This window comes from Cervus elaphus, chromosome 6 (genome assembly GCF_910594005.1).
Source record: "Cervus elaphus chromosome 6, mCerEla1.1, whole genome shotgun sequence".
In the NCBI taxonomy this organism is placed as follows: domain Eukaryota; kingdom Metazoa; phylum Chordata; class Mammalia; order Artiodactyla; family Cervidae; genus Cervus; species Cervus elaphus.
In genome coordinates this window covers 5,336,679-5,353,517 of record NC_057820.1, presented here as the reverse complement: position 1 = coordinate 5,353,517, position 16,839 = coordinate 5,336,679, and positions in this window count along the sequence as shown.

The window sequence follows — 16,839 nt, the reverse complement described above, 5'->3', positions numbered from 1 at the left end:
CTAGGTGAGTGATCACACCATCGTGATTATCTGGGTTGTGAGGATTTTTTTTGTGCAGTTCTTCTGTGTATTCTTGCCACTTCTTAATATCTTCTGCTTCTGTTAGGTACATACCATATTTTGCCCATCTTTGCATGAAATATTCCCTTGGTATCTCTAATTTTCTTAAACAGATCTCTAGTCTTTCCTTTTCTGTTGTTTTCCTCTGTTTCTTTGCATTGATCACTTAAGAAGATAAGAAAATCTCTCCTTGCTATTCTTTGGAGCTCTGCATTCAAATGGGAATATCTTTCCTTTTCTCCTTTGCCTTTCACTTCTGTTCTTTTCAGAGCTATCTGTAAGGCATCCTCAGACAACCATTTTACCTTTTTTGCATTTTTTTTTCCTTGGGGATGGTCTTGATCACTGCCTCCTGTACAATGTCATGAACCTCCATCCATAGTTCATCAGGCACTCTGTCTATCAGATCTAATCTCTTGAATCTATTTGTCTTTTCCACTGTATAATTATAAGGGATTTGATTTAGGTCATCCTGAATGGTCTAGTGGTTTTCCCTACTTTCTTCAATTTAAGTCTGGATTTGGCAATAAGGAGTTCAAGATCTGAGCCACAGTCAGTTCCTGGTCCTGTTTTTGCTGACTGTATAGAGCTTCTTGATCTTTGGCTGCAAAGAATATAATCAATCTGATTTTGGTGTTGACCATCTGGTGATGTCCATGTATAGAGTCTTCTCTTGTGCTGTGGAAGAGGGTGTTTGCTATGACTCATGAGTTCTCTTGGCAAAGCTCTATTGCCTTTGCCCTGGTTCATTCTGTACTCCAAGGCCAAATTTGCCTGTTACTCCAGGTATTTCTAAACTTCCTGCTTTTGCATTCCAGTCCCCCATAATGAAAAGGACATCTTTTTTGGGTGTTAGTCCTAGAAAGTCTTTTAAGTCTTCATAGAACCATTCAACTTCAGCTTCTTCAGCATTACTGGTTGGGTCATAAACTTGGATTATTGTGATAAGGAATGATTTGCCTTGGAAACGGACAGAAATCTTTCTGTGGTTTTTGAGACTGCATCCAAGTACTGCATTTTGAACTCTTTTGTTGACTATGATGGCTATTCCATTTTTTCTCTGGGATTCTTGCCCACAGTGGTAGACATGATGGTCATCTGAGTTAAATTCACCCATTCCAGTCCATTTTATTTTGCTGATTCCTAAAATGTTGATGTTCACTCTTGCCATATCCTGTTTAACCACTTCCAATTTACCTTGATTCATGGACCTAACATTCCAGGTTCCTATGCAATATGGCTCTTTACAGCATTGGACTTTTCTTCTATCACCAGTCACATCCACAACTGGGTGTTGTTTTTGCTTTGGTTCTGTCTCTTCATTCTTTCTGGAGTTATTGCTCACTGATCTCCAGTAGCATATTGGGCACCTACCAACCTGGGGAGTTCATCTTTCAGTGTCCTATCATTTTGCCTTATCATACTGTTCCTGGGGCTCTGAAGGCAAGAATACTGAAGTGGCCTGCCATTCCCCTCTCCAGTGGACCATGTTTGTCAGAACTCTCCACCACAACCCACCTGTGCTGGGTGGCCCTACACGGCGTGGCTCATAATTTTCATTGAGTTAGACAAGGCTGTGGTCCATGTGATCAGATTGTTTAGTTTTCTGTGATTGTGGTTTTCATTCTGTCTGTCCTCTGATGGAAAAGAATAAGAGGCTTATGGAAATTGAACTTCATTCTAAAATGATCTCTCAGATGTATGGTGAGCCCTAATTGAACTTGCCAAAAACCCATAGATGAAGGACAGGTCCTATATGCTGATGTTTCTTTTGAAGTTGAAGAAATGCCTTCCAAGATGTCAAATAATTTGTATCCTTTGGAGTAACTGACTCAGGCATGTCTGTTTCACACTAAAGGAACATTTGCTCTGGCTCTTCTCCTTTGCCACATCCCTAAATTTAGTAGCTATAAAAGTATCTTTCTTCAACAAATTCATCATGGTGCCCGAGTTGAGTTGTCTAAATTAGCATCAGTGCTGAAGTCTGTGCAGAAGACTGGGCTGACTCTGTTCTTACTCAAGAGTGTTCTTTACAAGTAGGTCATTGTGATGGTTAATTTTATCTTTCAGCTTGCCTAGGAGACAGGATACCCAGATATATAATTAAACATTATTCTCTGTGCTTCTGTAAGGCTGTTTTTGATTGAGATTAATGTCTAAGTTGGTGGACTTTGAATAAGGCAGATTGCCTTCTGTAATGTGGGTGAGCCCTGTCCAATCAGTTGAAGACCTCAATAGAACCAAAGGTTGGCCTAGGTGGCTCAGAGCTAAAGAATCCACTTGTCAGTGCAGGAGACATGGGTTCAGTCCCTGGGTGGGGAAAATCTGTTGGAGGAGGATGTGGCAACCTACTCCGGTATTCTTGCCTGGAGAATCCCATGGACAGAGGAGCCTGGTGGGTTCAGAGTCACAAAAGAGTTGGACACATCTGAAGCGACTTAGCACACACGTGTGCAGGTAAGAGAGAATTCTCCAGTAGACTTGCTGCCTTTGGACGACATCTACAACACCATCTCTTTCTGCCTGAGACGGATCTGTACCTATCTCTGTCTCTGCGTGTGTACCTGCTACGTCGCTTCAGCTGTGTCTGACTCTTTGCAACCCTAATGACCATAGCCCACCAGGCTCCTCTGTCCATGGGATTCTCCAGGCAAGAATGCTGGAGTGGGTAGCCATGCCCTCCTCCAGGGGATCTTCCTGACCAGGGATTGAAACTGAACACCATGTCTCTTGGGTCTCCTACATTGGCAGGCAGGTTCTTTACCACTAGCACCACCTGGGAAGCCCATCTCTATCTCTACATCTGTCTATAGATGTGGATGTCCCACTGGTTCTCTGCAGAACCTTGACTAATAGAGTTGTCCTATGGCTTTTCTTGTTTTCTCTTTTTTTATGGTGTGCTGTGTTGCATGTGGGATCCTAGGTCCCCAACCAGGGATCAAACTTGTGCCCCCTGCAGTGGAAGCACAGAGTCTTAACCACTGCACCCCCAGGGAAGTCCATCCCGTGTGTTCTTTATATAAATGGGTTCCCTTGTCATTTGCCTCTTGCCCACCACAGTCATCTGGGGGAAAGGCCAGAGGGCAGTATAGTTGGGGTATTTGCAAATTTAACTATAATTACCCCACGATACTGGCACACATTTCATTGATTAACTTTGAAGCTTCTACTTTGAAAATGGAAAATACATTTCTACATGCAAGGAAATAGCTGAAATATTGACTAAAGTGCTTTAAATGTAGACTCCTCCTGGTCTACTGGTCATTTATTGGCTAAACACCCACTTAACACTAGCAACGCTTAACAAAAATAGGAAAGAAGCTGTAGGTCGTCACTTACTTCTCCACTCCCGGAATGGGTATTGGTTACTTCTTCTCTCTCAGTCACTGAGTAATTTTAATTTTGCCTTTGGTGTGTACTTACTGCAGCAGTTCATTTCCTAAGACAATTAAAAAATTTTGGCAGCCCTTTTTAGTCTCCCTGTAAATGGTAACAGCGTTTTCTTAGAATTCCCCTTTGTGTCAAGCTTCAATAGTGAACGTGGTCAGTGACCCAGATCTCGGATCACATTCCCTTGAGAGGCATATATTCTTCTGAGCTTAAAATCTTAAAGACATTTCTCTTTCACCATTAAGGTCCTCTTATCAGATTCTTTGTTTCAACTTCTGCTACATTATGATCTAAGAGTCCCAATTATTTTGCTTGATGGGAATTTTGATGCATCAGTTTCAGTAGCTTTAAAAATAAGTTCATTGTCTACTGGAACCTAATTTGATTACTCATTTATTTTTCCCCAACATGGTTCTTATAAAGAGGTTGAGCCATACAATTTTGCTGTTTAGAAGATTCAGCTTAAGGTAACAGTCAAGTTGAATAATTACCCAAGATCAAAGGGTTTGGGACTTCCCTGGTGGTACAGTGTTTCAGAATCCACCTGCCAGTGAAGAGGAAATGATTTTGATCCCTGGCCAGGGAAGATTCCACCTGCCACCGGGCAACTAAGCCAGCGTGCTACAACTACTGATGCTGCATGCTGCAACTACTGGGGACCGCACGCCCAGAGCCTGTGGTCGGCAGCAAGAGAAGCCACTGCAATGAGAAGCCCGTGCACTGCAATGAAGAGTAGCCCCTGCTCACTGCAACTGGAGAGAGCCTGCGCGCAGCAGTGAAGACCCGGCGCAACCAAACGTAAATAAATAAATATTTAAGAAGGAAAAGTCAAAGCCTGATATCATGAAACCTTGTCTGTTTTCCTCACTCACCTCCCTTTAACTTACGCTCTGCTCACCAGCATGTGGCTGGCAACAACTTGACTCCCAGTTCCCTCATGACTCAGATGGTAAAGAATCTGCCTCCAATATGGAAGACCTGGGTTTGATCCCTGGGTCAGGAAGATCCCCTGGTGAAGGGAATGGCAACCCACTCCAGTGTTCTTGCCGGGAGAATTCCATGGACCGGGGAGCGTGCAGGGCTACAGTCCATGGGGTTGCAAAGTATCAGTCACGACTGAGCGACTAACACACTTTATTTTATTAAGGGAAGGATGTTCCAGGGCAAGCCTGCCTGGCAGACAGGGTTCTGATTGCTATCTGGTCTATGGTTCCTCTGGCCTTTATGTGCCAGTCTCTGCTGAGGTGGCTGAAGATCAGCCTTTCTCATTCCATTGCCTTGGGAGCGCTGATAAAATGCTCAAAGCCCAGACTTGCTGGGCCATGGGCCAGAGCCTTGGAGAAGTCACCAGAAGCCCCTCACAGGGTCCCTGCCACCTCGTGAGTTTTCCATGGCACCCCAGGCCCACGTGGGTGCTAAGTCGCTTCAGTCATGTCCAACTCTTGTGCAGTTCTACGGACTGCAGCTCCCCAGGCTCCTCTGTCCATGGGATTCTCCAGGCATGAATACTGGAGTGGGCTGCCATGCCCTCCTGCAGGGGATCAAGGGATCAAACCCACGTGTCTTACATCGAATCAGCATTGGCAAGCGGGTTCTTTACCGGTAACCTGGGAACCTAGTACTGGGGACACACCCTTTCTCACTTGCTATTGGAAACAATCTCTGAAAGTAACCTATAAAATTCCATGTAAGATCCACCTGTTCAAAACGAGACAACATTTCTGGCTGCTTTCTTTTTCCAGACACAGTCTCTTCTCCTGGACATTTTCGCCTCTGTAAGCAGTTCATGTTTCAGTTGAAGGTGCTCTTCAAGGGAAAGGATGTGAACTGGACCGCTTGCACTGTGACTGCCCCAACTCTGCCTGCCTCCCTCTAGTGGCAGCTTCAGGAATGGCAGGTACACAAATGCAAATTATAATTCCCACCACATAGTGCCCTTGTGTAAAATCTTCCAATCTTTCCATCACTTAGATTAAAATCTCATTATTTACCAGACTCTACAGGATAAGCACCATCTGGATCCTATTTACCTCAATGACCACTTCTACTTTTTTGGTTCTCTCAATACTTCTGCCTTCATTCTGACTTTAAATATTACAAACTAGCATCAGAGTACATCATGCAAAAGCTGGGCTGGATGAAGCACCAGCTGGAATCAAAATTGCTGGGAGAAATATCACCAGCCTCAGATATGCAGATGATACCACTCTAATGGCAGAAAGTGAAGAGGAACTAAAGAGCCTCTTGATGAGGGTGAAAGAGGAGAGTGAAAAAACTGACTTCAAACTCAACATTCAAAAAACAAAGATCATGTCATCTGGTCCCATCACCTCATGGCAAACAGATTGGGGAAAAATGGAAAATGACAGACTTTACTTTCTTGGGCTCCAAAATCAGTACGGCCGGTGATCACAAGCCATGAAATTAAAAGATGCTTGCTCCTTGGAAGAAAAGCTGTAACAAACCTAGGTAGCGTATTCAAAACCAGAGACATCACTTTGCCAATAAAGGTCCATATAGTCAAAGCTATGGTTTGTCCAGTAGTCATGTATGGATGTGAGAACTGGGCCATTAAGAAGACTGAGCATCAAAGAATTGATGCTTTCGAATTGTGATGCTGGAGAAGACTCTTGTGAGCCCCTTGGACTGCAAGGAGACCAAACCAGTCAATCCTAAAGGAAATCAGTTCTGAATACTCATTGGAAGGACTGATGCTGAAGCTGAAGTTCCATTACTTTGGCCACCTGATGCAAAGAGCTGACTCATTGGAAAAGACCCTGATGCTGGGAAAGATTGAAGGCAGGAGGAGAAGGGGAAGACAAAGGAATGAGATAGTTGGATGGCATCACCAACTCAATGGACATGAGTTTGAGTAAACTCCGGGAGATAGTGGAGGACTGGGAAGGTGAGCATACTTCAGTCCATGGGGTTGCAAAGAGTCATAAATGACTTAGTGACTGACCTACAACAGAAACTCCCTTCGAGCCCTTCCCTCTAAGGGTGGCACGTGGTGCTAGTGGTAAAGACTGTGCCTGTCAATGCAGGAGATATAGGAGATGTGGGTTTGATCCCTGAGATGGGAAGATCCCCTGGAGGAGGAAATGGCAACCCACTCCAGTGTTCTTGCTGTGGTTGCAAAAGAATCAGACATGCCTGAGCAACTAAACGCAACAAACAACAAGGCCACCCTTAGAATTTTTGTCCTGCCTGCTTTTTACAGTCTAAGGGTATCTTTCTCAGATTCTTTAAGCCCTGCTTCTTCTCATCACTCGGATCTCAGCTTAGATACAACAACCTCAGAGAAATCTTCTCTAATTGGTTACCCAGTCTTTCTTCATCACGTGGTCATATTTTATGAAGCTGATTTTTCATGGTAGTCGTTGATACTTGACATTTTCTTGTTCAGTCTTGTGTTTACCTCTTTTGCGACTTAAATGTAAGCTTCATACAAGCACAGTGATTATTTTTTTAAGCTCTGTGTTCCCAGAATTTATAGTAGTGCCTGGAACAGAGCAGAGAACGGCTCCAGGATGCATTTATTAATGAATCAATCTTGCTACTCTCCATCCAATATCTGCAGCAGAGAATTAATCAATTGTGGTGGTTTTTTTTTTTCCACTGCATATTATAGCATCAAAATGACAGTTAGCTAGAGATTCTGAGTTTACCCCACACACAGAGGTAAATTCCAGGTAAAGAGCTACGAGTAAAGAAATATAGAGATGATATTTAAAGGTGAAAATTCTTATAACATGGCAATAGGAAAAAATATTTCAATGGCAAAGGTATTCCAGAGTCAAAGTAAGACTCAGAAGCTGATACAGAGGGGATTGTCAAGTCTGGCGATAAAAGGTTAAATGTTTGCACGGCACAGTAAACCAAGATAAACAGTAAGTGAAACATTTGATGACAATATTTGCAAAATAAATAATGAAGGATTAATAACCTTAAGCTTTAATTCTCACAAATCAATAAGAAAAAGAAAACAATACAGAAAATAAAGATTAGATTTTCACAAACAATTCACATCATACAGATGGCCAGTGACAATGGGGAAAGGCATTTAACCTCACTTAAAATCAAGAAAATGGAAATCAGCATAGAATTTTTTTTCTACTAGATTAGTGAAACAAAAAAAATTCAGCACTGCTGTGAATGTGGAGAAATGGTCAAAGCTATCAGGTAAAAAAGAGTGAAAGTGTTAGTCGTGTCCAACTCTTTGCAACCCCATGGACTGTGGCCTGCCAGGCTCCTCTCTCCCTGGGATTTCCCAGGCAGGAATATTGGAGTGGGTGACATTTCCTTCTCCAGGGGATCTTCCCGACCCAGGGATCAAATCCAGGTTTTCTTCATTGCAGGTAGATTCTTCACTATCTGAGTCACCAGGGAAGACGTCACGGAAAAGAGTATAAATATGTGTATCGCCTTTGGAAAGGCAATTTGTCAGTACCTACCAAAATATATACTGCATATGACAGTAATTTCATACTTATGAATTTATAATGACATTCCTTTGAATGAGACTGAGATTAAGTACTTTTCATGTTAATTGCTCATCTCTATATTATCCTGTTCTGAACCTGCTAGTTTATGGCCATGACCTGTTTTGCTACCATTAAGTTTGTTAGCTGAGAAAGATTTGGGGGTTCAGAGAAACACAAAAAGGGCATAAAAATTTACTTCTTCACACACTGATCACTGAACTCCTTTACCTTTTCCCTGTCAGTACTGGGGCCAGTTGTACTGAAACAATCACATAATGACAATTGTTTCTCAGCAGTGGTCCCATCCTAGGAGCTGGCATCCCTCATAACTTGCTAGAAAGGATGAAATGATTGTAGTCACATGTTCAGGAATTGTAACCCATCATGCATGTTTTAATTCAATGAGTAAACATTTATTGACAGGGCTTCCTTGGTGGCTCAGTTGGTAAAGAGTCTGCCTGCAATGCAGGAGACCTGGGTTCAATCCCTGGGTGGGTAAGATCCCCTGGAGAAGGGAATGGCAGTCCACTCCAGTGTTCTTGCCTGGAGAATCCCCTGGACAGAGGAGCCTGGTGGGCTACAGTCCGTGGGATCACAAAGAGTCAGACACGACTGAATGTTTAACACTGTCGCTTTCTTTACCTTTTCCAGGTACTGCTTTAACCATCCTTCAACCCTTTTGCTCTTTCTTATATAATGTGTACAAGTCCTTCAGAAGCAATGGCCGAGGAACAGAGGTGAGCAATCAGGGATCACAGGAAAGATGCCCAAGTAAGCATGCAGTGACATCTGAGCCAGAAGGAAACTTCTGTTATTAAGAATTTTTTAAGCTGAATCTCAAAAACTTTAAAATCCTTCGTGTATTGTTCAGTTAAAAAAATAAAAACTAACCAGATGTTATGTGTAGAGTGTTTCCCCTTTTGCTAAAAAGTATATATATGTATGTACTTTTATACATATTTATGCATATATATGCATATTTATAGGCATGAATCTGACAGAAAAAGTTCTTGGATACCCCAAATTTATTTTCTTAAACTGTGGCATTTCAGACTACTTTTATTTCTGTTTTTCTTACTTTGGTTTTCTAAATTTCCTGCTACCAGTAGAGAGTATCCCAATAATCTCAGAAATGAAAAAAAAAAAATCCCTTATCTAGTAGTTAAAAGTGAGTTCAATTAAAAATGTTCTCTTAAAATTCTGTCAGTTCCTAAAATTATGATTTATAATTCATAATTTTTATTTTTAAAATTCATAATTTTATTTAAAGTCTCTTAGCTCTAAACCTTAGTTTCTTCACTTGAAAAGAACGATAATAAGTAATGCATGCGTGTGTGCTAAGTCACTTCAGTTGTGTCCAACACTTTGAGACCCCATAGACTGTAGCCCGCCAGGCTCCTCTGTCCATGGGGTTCTCCGGGCAAGAATACTGGAGTGGGTTGCCTTTCCCTCCTCCAGGGGATCTTCCCCACCCAGGGATTGAACCCTCATCTCTTACATCTCCTGCATTGGCGGTCAGTTTCTTTACCACTAGCTCCACCTGGGAAGCCCCGGTAAGTAATAACTACTCCCATAGATTCTTAGTTTGAATTCAATAGTATCAAGTAAGAAAAGCCCTAAGAACAAACCTTCAGGCTTATTAAATACTCTCAGTGTGAGTTCGTTTCCTCTTTTTTCTGCTCCTCTTACATGGCAAATATTAAAGTTATATAAACATTAGAGAGTCTCTAAAAGCCGTAACAATACACCCAGGAGTTTCCAGAATAGTCCCAGTTTCAAATATTCCATCCTATTGTCAGACAGTGTTTGCTGATTTTGATTTCAGGTTCATGATTTTCACTAGGCTCATGAATTTTTGGTCATCTTATCACAATACCTAATAGTTTTGAGCACTTACTCTGTCTCTCCAATCTTCTGAAATGAGAAAAACTAGCTTTGGGAGCGTGACACATGGCTGTCTGAAGCTTTCAGCCTCATTCGCAGCCAAAGCCTCTTACACAGTTAACTGGGATGTTATCTGCCTTCCTTAATGGATAGGCAGCCTTAGTTAATTGGAACGGTAAAACTGCTCTTCAATGAATATGTATTTTTCAATCCCAGTGATACTAGGAATTAAATGTAAAAAGGAAAAGTCCTAAATACACTTTATAAAGTAAGTATGACATTGATACTGAAAGTTCATACAATTATTCAAAAAGTTCAAAAAGAAAAATACGTATTCACACTAAAAATTTTCAATGAAATCTTAGCAAACAGTCCACTAAAACTATACATTAAAAGCGTGTGCCCATTTTTTGAGGAATGTAAAAGTGGTTCGTTATTAAGAGTTATTTTTATAAAATTCATCAAGTTAAAACACGTGAGAGAAAAATCATGATTATTCCCAGAGATGCAGAAAGAACATTGCCAAAATCCATTTACAGATTTTAAAAACTGATATATTAAATAAAAAGAAAATGATTAAGTAAGAATTGTTAGATATTTCCTTATCATATGTAAAAATTATATTTTATTGTTGTTTAGTCGCTTAGTCATGCCCTACTCTTTATGACCCTATAAACTGTATTTCCCAAGCAAGAACACTGAAGTGGGTTACCATTTCCTTCTCCAGAGGTTCTTCCCAACCCAGGGGTCAAACCCATGTTTCCTGAATTGGGAGGCAGATTCTTTACCACCGAGCCACCAGGGAAGCAAAAATTACATACATAACCTTAATAATAAAGCCAGAGATTTTCACTAAAATTAGCCCTCAAAAGAGTGATATCCATCATCTTCATATAAAGAAATTCATGTAATCCATTGTATGTAACATTTGCAATGACTAATACTTCCGACAAAATGTTACATAGCAATGAATTTCACTCTTCTTATTCCTGAGGAGTGGAAGAGTCTCTGATTTTGTTGCTAAGGTCGTGTGTGCTATTTTTATATTAGTTGCATAATAAAACAGAATATTAATATAACAGAGGCATTAAGATAATATGTGAGAGTACAGTGTTAGTCACTCAGTCCTGTCTAACTCTTGCGACCCCATGGACTGCAGCCCACCAGGCTCCTCTGTCCATGGAATTCTCCAGGCAAGAATACTGGGGTGAATAGCCATTCCTTTGTCTAGGAGAATGGCTTTATATAATTAATATTCATTAATATCTTAAATAAAACTCTCAAAGACCCCAAAGTAGACTTAAACTATACTGTTCTTATATAGAGAAGCTATTTTTGCCTGTCAACTTACAAAGATAATACAATCCCAATAGAAATATCAGCTGATTTTTTTTTCCCTCAAACCAGACAAGTGGATTACAAATTCCATTTGGAGCTATAAACAAGCAAGAATAGCCAGAAAAACCCTGGAACTGAGGAACTCCATGGATGATAATCCTATCATACATGGAAACATACTACCGAGCTTTGGTATATCTAAAATTAGTGAATGGACAGGCGTATCAATGAATAAAAGAGAAAACAAAGAAATAGACAAAAATTACAACTGCAAATTTAGTATATGATACAGATATCTTCTCAAATGAGTGGAGGAGAGATCGACTTTTTGATATCACTGGATAGTCAGATGAAAAAGATAAAAATGTATCAATTTCTTCCACCATACACCAGGATAGATTTCAGATGGATAAGATATTTAAGTGTGAAAAAATTAAAACACAAGTACTAAACAAAACCATGAGTGAATTCCACTACAATTTAGGGTTAGAAAAATGTTCTTATTATTCAAAATCCAAAAGAACTATAAATAAATGTCAAACTATAAAAAGAATAAAACATGTTTTCATGTTAAAGATGCCAAAAGCAAAGGGGAAAAAAGTCAAATTGGGAAAATATTAACTCCTTGGTTGTGATGGTTTAGTTGCTAAGTCATGTCCAACTGTTGAGATTTCATGGACTGTAGCCCACCAGGCTCCTCTGTCCATGGGATTTTTCCAGTCAGGAATATTGGAGTGGTTTTCCATTTCCTTCTCCAGGGGATCTTCTCGACCCAGGGAATGAACCCATGTCTACTGCACTGCAGGCAGATTCTTTACCATCTGAGCTATCAGGGAAGAATCATTAACTCCTTATAGAACAACAAATACATACTTGTGAATATTGCTAACATACATTTGTTGTTGTTAAGTTGCTCATTCACGTCTGACTCCTTGCAACCCCATGGACTGCCACATGATAAACTTCCCTGTCCTTCACCATCTCCCTGAGTTTGCTCAAATTCATGTGCATTGAGCCAGTGATACCATCCAACCATCTCATCTTCTGTTGTCCCCTTCTTCTCCTGCCTTCAAGCCTTCCCAGCATCAGGGTCTTTTCCAATGAGTCAACTCTTTGCATTAGGTGGCCAAAGTATTGTAGCTTCAGCTACAGCATCAGTCCTTCCAATGAATATTCAGGATTGATTTCCGTTAGGATGGACTGATTGATCTCCTTGCAGTTCAAGAGACTCTCAAGAGTCTTCTCCAACACCACAGTTCAAAAGAATCAATTCTCTGGTGCTCAACCTTCTTTATGGTACAATTCTCACATCCATACATGACTACTAGAAAATCCATAGCTTTGACTATGTGGACCTTTATCAGCAAAGTAATGTCTCTGCTTTTTAATATGCTATCTAAGTTGGTCATAACTTTTCTTCCAAGGAGCAAGCGTCTTTTAATTTCATGGTTGCAGTCACCATCTGCAGTGATTTTAGAGCCCAAGAAAGTGAAGTCTGTCACTGTTTCCATTGTTTCCTCATCTATTTGCCATGAAGTGATGGGACTGGATGCCATGATCTTCAATTTTTGAAAGTTGTGTTTTAAGCCAGCTTTTTCACTCTCCTCTTTCACCTTCATCAAGAGATTTTTTAGTTTCTCTTCACTTTCTGCCGTAAGGGTGGTGTCATCTGCATATCTGAAGTCATTGATATTTCTCCTGGCAATCTTGACTCCAGCTTATGCTTCATCCAGCTTGGCATTTTGCATGATGTACTCTGCATGTAAGTTAAATAAGCAGAGTGACAATATATAGCCTTGATGTACTCCTTTCCCAATTTTGAACCAGTCAGCTAATGTACATAGTTACAAAAAAAATTTGTAAATACCTACAATTTACAGAAAACAAGCTAGAGAATAAACAAATGACTCACAGAAAAATTAATAGAAATGACTTGATCATGTTGCTGTTCAGTCGCTAAGTCACATCCGACCTTTGTGACCCAATGGACTGCAGCATGCCAGGCTCCTCTGTCCTCCTCTATCTCCTGGAGTTTGCTTAAATTCATGCCCATTGGGTTGGTGATGCTATCTAATTATCTCATCCTCTGCCATCCCCTTCCCTTCCTGCCTTCAGTCTTTTCCAGCATCAGAATGTTTTCCAATGAGTCGGCTCTTCACATCAGGTGATCCAAAGTACTGGAGCTTTAGCTTCAGCATCCATCCTTCCAATGAATATTCAGGGTTGGTTTTCTTTAGGATTGACTCGATCACATGAATATTCAATTTCACTCATGAAAAGAGAAATCTGCTTCAGGTTGATTGAGATGTCTTTTCTTGACTACTAGGCAGCAAATTCAAACCTTCTTCTGAGTTTGGTAAAAATCCTATGGTGGTGGTTTAGCCTCTAAGTCGTGTCCGACTCTTGTGATCCTAGGACTGTAGCCTGCCAGGCTCCTCTGTCCATGGGTTTCCTAGGCAGGAATAGTGGAGTGGGTTGTCATTCCCTTCTCCAGGGGATCTTCCAGACCCAGGAATTGAATCCAGGTCTCCTGCACTGCAGGCAAATTCTTTCCTGGACTGAGCTACCAGGGAAGAATCTGTAGACAAGCCTTTTCAGGCAAATAAGCACTTTCATATATTGCTTATGAAAATACAAAATGGTACTATTCTTAGAGAAGAGAATTTGGCAACATCTAAGAAAATTTTATGTGCATTTAAACTTTGACTTTAACAACACAATTTTCAGGAATATATACCATAGATACACTGGCAAAATAAAGGAAGGAAAGACAATATTATAATTTCAAGGATATTTATTGCAGAACTAATTGCAATAGCAAAAACAGGAAAAAGACCCAATGTCCATCAACAGGATACTGATTGAAAAAATTTGTATGTATTCATACAATGCAGTAACACACAGCTTTATAGACTCCCAAGAAATAATCTATCCACATGCTATTACAGAGTGAGAACCAGGATATACCATGGGAAAAGGCAAGTTAAGCAAAGTACATGAATAGTGTTCTATTTTTAATCAGAGGGAATATGAATAGATGTATATATCTCCTTATATTAATAAAGAGCCAATGCTGGATGAAGAAATAAAAGAAAATGGGAACCTATGAGGGATTTTTGTAGATTTGACTCTCAAGCCATGCAAATAATTTACATAATTTAAGACAAAAGTTAACTTTTAAAAATCAGTAAGGATGAACACATAGTAAAATGAAACAGATGAACTTCCCTGTGTATCCAGTTTGTGTCAAATCCACAAGAGAGAAAGTATTCCAAGTGATTGTAAAACACAGTAATTTGACTTTTCATCCCCAAAGAGATAAAGAACTGCACCTCCCACCCCCGTCGCCTATGGTAACGTTATTTTGACACTGTTGTACTTGCTTTGAGAAATAATGCAATTGAGTAATTATGTGAATTGTAGTTTTATCATAACTGTGAAGAAAGAACTATGAAACGAATGACTCATTTTATTCAAAATAAACTAATAGTAGAAAAGAGAGAGGAAAGCAATCTATAGGTTAAAATAAGTTTAAAATACTTATCAAACTATGGCAATATATGAATATTATTAAATTCTGACCCAGACTAACAAAATGTTTTTAAAGAGGTGATTTTATGAGACAATCTGAAATTTAATAAGACTGGACACTTGATATTAGTAATTTATTGCTAATTTGTTCCTGTATAATAATAACACAGGGCTATGTTTTTAAAGGAGTTTTTAACCTGTTTTTTCAGTTTTAGAATGATTTATTTTAGAGCAATAAGAGTTGAAGGGCTTTCTTGATGGCTCAGATGGTAAGCAACCTGCTTGCAATGTGGGAGACCTGGGTTCAATATCTGGGTCGGGAAGATCCCCTGAAGAAAGGAATTGCTACCCACTCCCGTATTCTTGCCTGGAGAATCCCATGGACAGAAGAACCTGGCAGGCTACATACAGTCCATGGGGTTTCAAAGAATGAAACTTTCAAAAAACTTCCTCAAATCAATACAAATATTAATGGCGGTGTGTAAGTAAGAGACATGAACAAATTATTCACGTAAGAGGATCTCTACTCTTGGATAAGCATATGAAAACATGTCTAAATTTATGACTAATAAGACGTTGAAATCTAAGTCATGAAGTATGAATTCTTACCAATAAACTATGCAATATTCAACACATTTCAAATTCTGAGTGTTTGTGAGTATGAGCTTTTACCATTTTAATGTATATATGGACATATTTATGGATAAAATGCTTTGACACAGGATTAGCTCATAATAATAACAGAGGGGGAAGTGGGTGGAAGTATGGATGAAATAAATTAGCCATTAGCTGATGATCTTTGAAATTGAGGGATGCCTTCCTGCTAATTTATTATTTTATCCATTCAATTTTTGTGTATGTTTAAAATTTTCCCAAAATAAAAAGAATTAAGTCATCATTACTTTTCAGAAATAAATAAATGAATTTGCTTGATTTATAAAGGGAGCATAAATTTATAAGAATGAAGCTAAAATCCTAAGGGACAATTAGATTTTGTGAATCTGTCACTTTAATAAATTGAATATGAATTATTTAAGGCAAAATACAACTAGAGTAGTGTTTTCTATGCATAAGAGCCAATCTCAGGGACGTGAAAACACACAGATAAAGCTGTGCCCTGGAGGAAGGCAACTTGAACTTAAATTCCTTCTCACCAGGAACCTGAATTAAAAAATACAAAGTATTTAGAACAATGCCTGGCATGTGGGTAACACTCAGAAAATTTAGGAATCATGATTTTCATCAGCCTGGGCCATGGAAAGAGAAAAGACCTAGTTCAAATTTTTACCTTTCCATTTATGAAGTGGGGATTAATTATTTGGTTCCATTTTAACAAGTGTATATATTTTATACATATATATATATATATATATATATATATATAGAGAGAGAGAGAGAGAGAGAGAGAGTGTTTAATAGAAAATTCCTTGTGTGTGCTAGCCCCCAAAACTAGGACACTGCTCTTAAATAGTTAAAAATCTGGAGTCTAAAGTAACTATTTCTTCAAAATTGCTAAAACTGCTGTTCCAATAAGCACGGATCATAATACTTTCACTGAATTAGTTTGCAAATGAAGTAAAGTAGGTTCCAAGGATCTAAACAGAAAAATCCCCAAAGTGGGGGAAAAAAAATCTGTTTGCAGCATCCATTTAGATGAGACTAGCTTTAAAGGACATCGAAGTGCTAAGTTTTCTTCTTGGCTCACCATGCTGACTGCTGATGTTGATTTGCTCTCTGAAGGGACCTGCTTTCAACAAACTTCTGGTGCTTCCTAGTAATCCAAAAGGGGTTGGATTAATTCATAAACTGCAATTTGGATTTGTAAGTCAAGCCCTAGCACATTTTGTTAATGCGACCTGATCCCCAGAAGACAGGTACCATTCATCTTTCATTCATGCATTTCCTTCAGTAATTAGTTCTGACTGCTTACTATGTGCAAGGCATTGAGCTAGGACTTGGGACAATCACAAAACACAGACACAAAGGAACTTATATTCCAGCATGAGCAGACAAACAGTAAATAATATACTTAATCAATGAATGAATTATGTTAGATGGTGAAATGTGCCCTGGGAAAAAAAATCAAAGAGCAGAGAAATATAAACACAGTGTTTAGTAATATTTATTGATTGGTTTCTTTGTCTTTGACTAT